Source organism: Trichosurus vulpecula, chromosome 4 (assembly GCF_011100635.1).
Source record: "Trichosurus vulpecula isolate mTriVul1 chromosome 4, mTriVul1.pri, whole genome shotgun sequence".
Lineage (NCBI taxonomy): Eukaryota > Metazoa > Chordata > Mammalia > Diprotodontia > Phalangeridae > Trichosurus > Trichosurus vulpecula.
This window is the reverse complement of record NC_050576.1, coordinates 92539684-92547621: the sequence shown is the minus strand read 5'-3', so window position 1 is coordinate 92547621 and position 7938 is coordinate 92539684.

Genomic DNA, 7938 nt, shown 5'->3' with positions numbered 1-7938 from the left:
ATCTAAAGGGGCAGATAAATACAGTTCTAACCCGGTACCCCCATTCTCTGAGTAAAGAAACCTTTGGCCCCAACCTCCTTCTGGTAGGAATGAATGTCTCCCTTGGAGAATGGTGAAGGGTTAGAGGAGGGTGGAGATGTCTATTCTGCCTTCTTTTGAGCCACACAATGGCAGCCTTTGCTCCAAAGTGACCTCTCTACACTTTGGATCTTTCTCTACACATGGGGCTTTCTCACTACAGAGTACCTTGATCTTGTCCTTCCCCCTTTCCTCTGTGTTTTTAAACAAGCTGTCCCTTATTTTTTGAAGGCACTCCTTTTTATGCCTTTGACTTTTTAAATCCCTCTCTTCTTATTGATTTTATATGTATTCTGGAATAGCTTAATCTTGATTATGTGTAGCTTAAGACACACAAAAAAAGCCAGTTAGTCCAGGCAAGTAAAGATTTATTTTTTAATCTTAGATATTTAGTCCCAAGTTTTCATAGGCTATACTTATAGTCACATTATTCTGGATTCTATGGAGGAAAACTTAAACAGAAAGCATAGACAAGAATGATCCAGAATGAAAAGGAATGGAAAGTCTGTGGTCTGCATTGGTAAAAGGTACAGCCTTGATGATGAAAGAACAAATCCATCTAAGTATTAAATTGGAATGTTATTAAGTGTAATGTTTTGTGGATACATACACTATACTTTTTAATATCTAACCAAAATGATTAACAATAATAATAAAATATAGCAGGACAGAGATAGTAGATAAAAATACTTTTGGTCATTCTAGATATAACTTTGATCTTTAATAACAATTTAACTTCATCATGGTGCTTTCAAATCTGATGAATAGCAGTATTTTTTCTGAAACTATTCATTTGTTTTTATGTTGGTAGGGCACAGATGTCAGACCAGAAAATCATTCAGTTATGTGACAGACATGCAATTATCTTGTGTCTAGTCTGCATATCTCTGATGTGAGCATGACGTCCCACACTTTCCCTGCGATACAAATCTGCTTTGACATCTACAGTTTCAAACCTAGATGCTCACTTAAGAGAAATTCTAGAATATTAAAATAAATGCAACAACTCAATGTCTTGTGTTTGAGATTAGATGACCATTATTTCATTAGAGAATTACAACTTGAGTCCAAATAAAACATTGACCATCACCTTTGTTTTATTTATTCCACTTAGAATTAGAATAGAATTGAATAGAACTGATGTCTTTATAATATTTTAAGCCTAATAATTTCAAGATTTTTTGAATCTGCTTTTCTGTAACTCGTATTGCTGGCAAAATTATTTTTCCTTCCTTACATTTTATTAATTTAAAAAGAACAGTAAGACTATCTTAAAGCTAAAAGCAAGGTGCAAATAAGGGTGCCAAGGTAAAGAGTTATAAAACTTACATTTCAGAATAAATACAATCACCTGGCATAACAGAATCATATATACATCACATATTAGCAAACAGGTTCTGAGGAAACCCATCAGTTTGTTTTATTTTCCCAAAAGTATACTTGTAAAAATAGGAACTCTCAGACTTAGGAGGTACCCACTAAGCATCACTACCATATTACTATATTTTCCCCATCATTTGCTTTAGTCAAAAATCAATAAAAAATTAAACCCTGATTTATAGTACTTGCCAACTTCCAAAGTTTAAATGTCCATACTAAAATTTTTATAACTGACTCTCTCGGTATGAGCTGACTCCAGCACACCACAGCTTTAAGCCATGATAACTCATGAAAACAACCTGTAAATGTTGGATACATTTTGGTGGAGAAATATTCACATGGATTTTGGTCAGTCAGTCAACATTTACTAAGTGTCTACTATATTCCAGGCACTGTACTAAAAACTGGATTAGAAAGAAAAAAAAAAAGATCCTTTAAGTATGGATGTGGGGTTAATTGAGCTCTTTTCAATCATTTGAAAACCCAGTATATATAAGGCAATATGATAGTTATTTGTTGGCAATGCAAAAGTAAATATTATCCATTATTATTATAAAATGTATTTGAGTCAGTGCCTCAGTATTTTTAGCACTTTATTTAGGGAAACCCAAGAAAGCCACGTAGACCAGGAAAACTGAACAATGAATAATGATCCTGCTTTTCCATATGATCTTTAGCTGGAGTATTTAAACAGGAGATAGGGTGGTGATTATTGCTGGTGGGTGTCCTACTGACTGTAGCATCATAGCCTTTGGGAAAGTTTAGTTTTTCAGTCATGGAAGACTTCACCTAAGTCATGATGATTCAGTGAACTGAGTACCTGTCTTTCAATGTGGGGTATGCCAGAATGTTTTCCTTTAGAGCATCTTTAGATGTTCTTTCTAAAAAGCATTATTATATGCTCAAGTCCACAAGCATTTGTTAAATGCCTAGTATGTGTCAGATATCCTGCTAATTGTTAGGGATGATACAAAAAAGGTAAAAACAGCCCTTGTTCTCTAGGGAACTCACAGTCCAATGAAAATGCTCTGATGGAAAAGCTGTGAAGATGGCTACTGGAGTAGATGTTTGTCTTCTTCCTTACCTTCACCAAGGGTTCTGTATTCTATGGTTGTGTGTGTACCTTATTAACAACATTGTTGTGAGAACCCTATTTGCCAGAAGAGCTAGTCAGTGATTATGGAACAATTCAGATGCAGTCTAGGCTATATTCCATAAAGGTGATTGGATAATTTCTTTGTCTCATTCATCTCAGGAGACCCTGGGAAGCTCTAATTTTACATTTATATCACTAGCATGGAAATCATATCCGCTTTCCCATCAACTCTAGAAAAATGGAGCTGGAAAGGGATCCAAGAAAAGAACTCAGTGCTTGGACTGGGATGGAAGGTGTATAGGATAGTCCCAATGGACAAAGTGAGTCTAATTCCTAGAGACAGGTTACAAATTCATATTGGAAACAGCAACAAAGATGCCTTAATGCTGAGCACTGTGAGTTTTGGATATATGAAAACTTATCCTTTTTCTTGCCGCATTGGTCCCAATACCCAGACTGGGGATGATAGGAAGAGTTCTCATTCAGTGTAGAGAAAAAGTGACTTAAGTCAACCTTCCAGTATGGAAAGGGACACAACTACATTGTATGAGTGTAGTTGAGAGTGTTCTCTCATATAAGCATTTCTCTGAGTTCTACTGAAGGGCCAAGCATCTGGTAAGGAATCCCAAAGAAAGAAGCAACTGTGTTGAATGAATTTGTGTTTCCACCATACTTTAGCATTTAGGAAAAACACTGTAACTGTGTTTGGCAAGCTTCCCTTTCCCTCTCAATGGCCCCAGTAGGACATCTATTCTGCAGAAAAACAAGTCTGTGAGGGCACAGCAATTCAGACAAAGCCCAGGCTGCATTCTTCAAGGGTGATTGGTATGAAACTCTATTCTTCCTTATAACCCTGCCCTTCAGGCCTTGATAATTTGAAAGCTGAAATAAATTGAGCTTATTCATTTAAATGCAAATTCTTTATAAAGAATATAAAGAAACCTACAAAATGACCACAGATGTTCAAATCATTTTATAACTTAATATTAAATTAAATTCCCAATCACTCTACAATACACAGCACTGTTTTTTTTTTCATTAAGTGTAGAAGAGATTGCTTTTTAAAAGCCTCTACTTTGATTTTTCAATAGGTTATTGCCTATATTGGGACTAGATGCATGGTGAAGGAAATATAAATAGGATGACTAAGACCAAAAGACTATATAAACATAATGAGGCAGAAGAGTCAAACTGGGAAGGTCCTAGCAATGGGCAGTAGGAGGGAAATTTAGACAAGTGGTGGAGGTACAAGGGCAATTTTTCATTTAAATGAGCAGTAGGTGTCAGGAAGAGAAAATAGAGCTTAGTTTACTCTGATAGCAGGCCACATAAAATAAGAAGTAGGAACCTTTGTGTTCTGGAAGCAGGTAGCACAATGCCAAGAGGCTAGTCTAGAAGAAGTAGTAGGCTACTGAAGAGAAGGGTCTACATATATATATATATATATGTATATATATATATATATATATATATATATATATATATATATGTATATATATATATATACACACACACACATATACATATATACATATATATATGTGAATATTATATATATGAAAAAGGAAACTAGAAATGAGACTGGGATCAGGATGAGTTGAAATGGGAAAAGGTTAACCACTGATTTGTTAGGAGCAGATCAATCAATCAAAAAGATTTATTAACCAATTACTGTTTGCTAGACATTGCATTAAGCATTGGGGATAGAAAGAAACATAAAAATACAGTTCTTGTCTTCATAGAGCTCATATTCTAATGGAGGATATAACATGTAAATAACTAGGTACTATACATATATATATACTATATATATACAGAGAGAGATGTATTGTGTGTGTATACTGTATGCATACATACATATGTACTCTGAAAATTCATAAAATGGAAATTAAGTGTTGTTTGTGAAGAACAGCAAGCTGGCCATTTTAGCTTGATTGTCAAGTGTGCAGAGGGAAGTAGTGGTCAAGAAAACTGAAGGTTAATAACGGACCATGTTATGAAAAGCTTTCTAATATACAAATTTTATATTGGATCTGTGAAGTAAATAGGGAGCTACTGAAGTTTACTGGGGGGGGGTGATATGTGACATGGCCAGACATGATTTAGGAAAATCACTTTGTCAGCTAAGTTGGGGATGGATTGGAGTAGGGATACATTGAGACAGTGAGACCAATCAGAATGTCTCCCAATATTGCAGGAGAAAGATGATGAGACTCTTAACTAGGCCATTGCCTATATGAGTGGAGAAGAGAGGACATATACAAGAAATATTATGAGAGAAGAAATAACAGTGTTTAATGAGAAACTAGATATGTAAGGTTGACATGAATGAGTAGCCAAGGATTGTACCAAGGTCATGAGTTTGGATGACTGTGAGGACAGTAATGTCCTTGAAAGATGAAGTTTCAAAGAGGAAAGATTTAAGGGAAAAGATAATGAGTTCTGTTTTAGACATGTTAAATTTGAAATTTCTGTGGGGAAAAGAAATGAGGTTAAAATAAGTACTTATATAGTGCCTATTACATGCCAAATACTTTTTACAAATATTATTTCATTTTGATCCTCAAAATTATTTTTTTATGTAGGTACCATTTTTATCCTCATTTTATAGTTGAAGGAACTGAGGCAAGCAAAGAGTAACTGACTTGCACAACTAGTGTCTGTTCTTAGACTTGAACTCCAGTTTTCTAACTCTAGGAAAAAAATGTCATATCCACTGCCCCACCAGCTGCCTCTAATGTGTCTCTGGCACATTTCATTCCACATACTCAAAAAACAGTTTGAAATGTGGGACTGTAACTCACTAAATGAATTAGGGCAGATGGTAGAGATTTGGGTCTTTCTCTCTCTCTCTCTCTCTCTCTCTCTCTCTCTCTCTCTCTCTCTCTCTCTCTCTCTCCCCCCGCCCCTGCCTCCACACACACACACACACACACACACACACACACACACACACACACTCAGGACTGAGCCTTAGATGGATGAATAACCAGCAAAGGAGACAAGTAAGAGGAGATCCAAGAGAAACCAATGTCAAGATTATGAAAGTGGTGATATTCAGAAGAGGGTGATTAACAGTCATTAAATGCTATAGAGAGGTGAAAAAAAATGAAGATCAAGAAAAATATTTATCAATTAAATCAATTTTAAGTCAGAAACCACATTGCAGTGATTTTGAAAAGAATGAAAGCAAAGTGGAGGGAGGAGAGACATCTACTGTAGATGACTTCCTCAAGGAATTTCCTACCCTTTACTGCAAGCCTTCCCCAATCCCTCTAAATTCTTAACTATTTCCTATTTATCCTGCCTGGTTAAATAGGTTGTTTTGTATATATTTGTTTGCATGTTGTCTCCCATGTTAAATTGTAAGCACCTTGAAGGCAAGGGTATCATATATCTACACTATATCTATACACCCATACGTTTATATATATATATATATATATATATATATATATATATATATATATATATATATATATACATACATACATATATGCACATATATATGGAGAGAGAGAGAGAGAATTAACTCTCACTATTTATTCTCTATCCTTTCCAGTGCAAAGATTATTCTTCTTAGTAAGAAAAAAAAGATGACAAGAACAACAAAAAAAAGAAGCAAAATAAGTTGAGTAGATTTGCCTTGTCTCTATTATCATCAAAACCACTCATCTCAGACAATGATCCTATCCCTATCACTCCTTTGATCTTCCATTTGCTCCCATGATAGCAAAAAACCTTTTTTTATTAACTTGAACATTCATTATTCAGTTTATTATGAATGCTCATATTCTTAGCATTTTGCTTTTTGTTATTTTTGGTAAATAGCATTTTATTTTTCCAATTATGTATACAGATAGATGTCAACATTCAATATTTTGGTAAGATTTTGTGTTTCAAATTTTTTCTTTCTGTTTTCCATCCCCCCCTCCACAATACAGTAAGCAATCTGATATAAGTTTTACTTGTGCAGTACAGGGGCGGAGCCAAGATGGCACCTGGAACGCAGGGACTAGCCTGAGCGCTCCGCACAGTCCCTCCAAAAACCTATAAAAAATGGCTCTGAACCAATTCTAGAACTGCAGAACCCACAAAGCAGCAGAGGGAAGCAGGGCTCCAGCCCAGGACAGCCTGGATGGACTCTGGGTGAGGTCTATCCCACACGGAGCTGGGAGCTGGGAGCTGGGAGCGGAGCAGAGCAGAGCCCAGCATGAGCGGCATGGACGAATCAGACCAGGAGCCAGGCATAGCGGGCCCTATCGCCCTGAATCAGTGAGCTGCAGCAGTTACCAGACTTCTCAACCCACAAACATCAAAGACAGCAGAGAAGGTTATTGGGAAAAGCTGCCGGAGTGGAAGGAATTTGCAGTTCGGCCACCGCCCCTGGGGTAGCGGAGGTGGGGAAGCTACAGCTGCAGTTGCTTCCAGCCCCAGGTCCATCTGGTGGGAGGAATTAAGTGGCAGATAAGAGCAGGAGTGCAGAGCCTGCTGAAGATCTAAGCCCAGTCCGGGTTGGGGGCTCTTGGGGAAGGAGGAGTGCTGGTGTGGCAGAGCTGGCGCATCCCCCACAAATGTGGAACATAGAACTCTTTGGTCTACAAGCAGTCATACCCTGCTGAAAAACTCAAGGGTCAAGTTGGTTGGTTGGGAATATGGCCAGGCAGTGAAAACACACCCAGATTCAGTCTCAGACTTTGGATTCTTTATTTGGTGACAAAGAAGACCAAAACATACAGCCTAAAGAAGTCAACAAAGTGCAAGAGCCTACACCAAAAGCCTGCAAGAAAAACATGAACTGGTCCCAGGCCATGGAAGAGCTCAACAAGGATTTGCAAAATCAAGTTAGAGAAGTAGAGGAAAAATTGGGAAGAGAAATGAGAAGGATGTGAGAAAACCATGAAAAACAAGTCAATGACTTGCTAAAGGAGACCCAAAAAAATACTGAAAAATACACTGAAGAAAACAACACCTTAAAAAACAGACTAACTCAAATGGCAAAAGAGCTCCAAAAAGCCAATGAGGAGAAGAATGCCTTGAAAGGCAGAATTAGCCAAATGGAAAAGGAGGTCCGATGGACCACTGAAGAAAATACTACCTTAAAAATGAGATTGGAGCAAGTGGAAGCTAGTGACTTTATGAGAAATCAAGATACTATAAAATAGAACCAAGGGAATGAAAAAATGGAAGACAATGTGAAATATCTCACTGGAAAAACCACTGACCTGGAAAATAGATCCAGGAGAGATAGTTTAAAAATTATTGGACTACCTGAAAGCCATGGTCAAGAAAAGAGCCTAGATATCATGTTTCAAGAAATTATCTAGGAGAACTGCCCTGATATTCTAGAGCCACAGGGCAAAATACAAATTGAAAGAATCCAC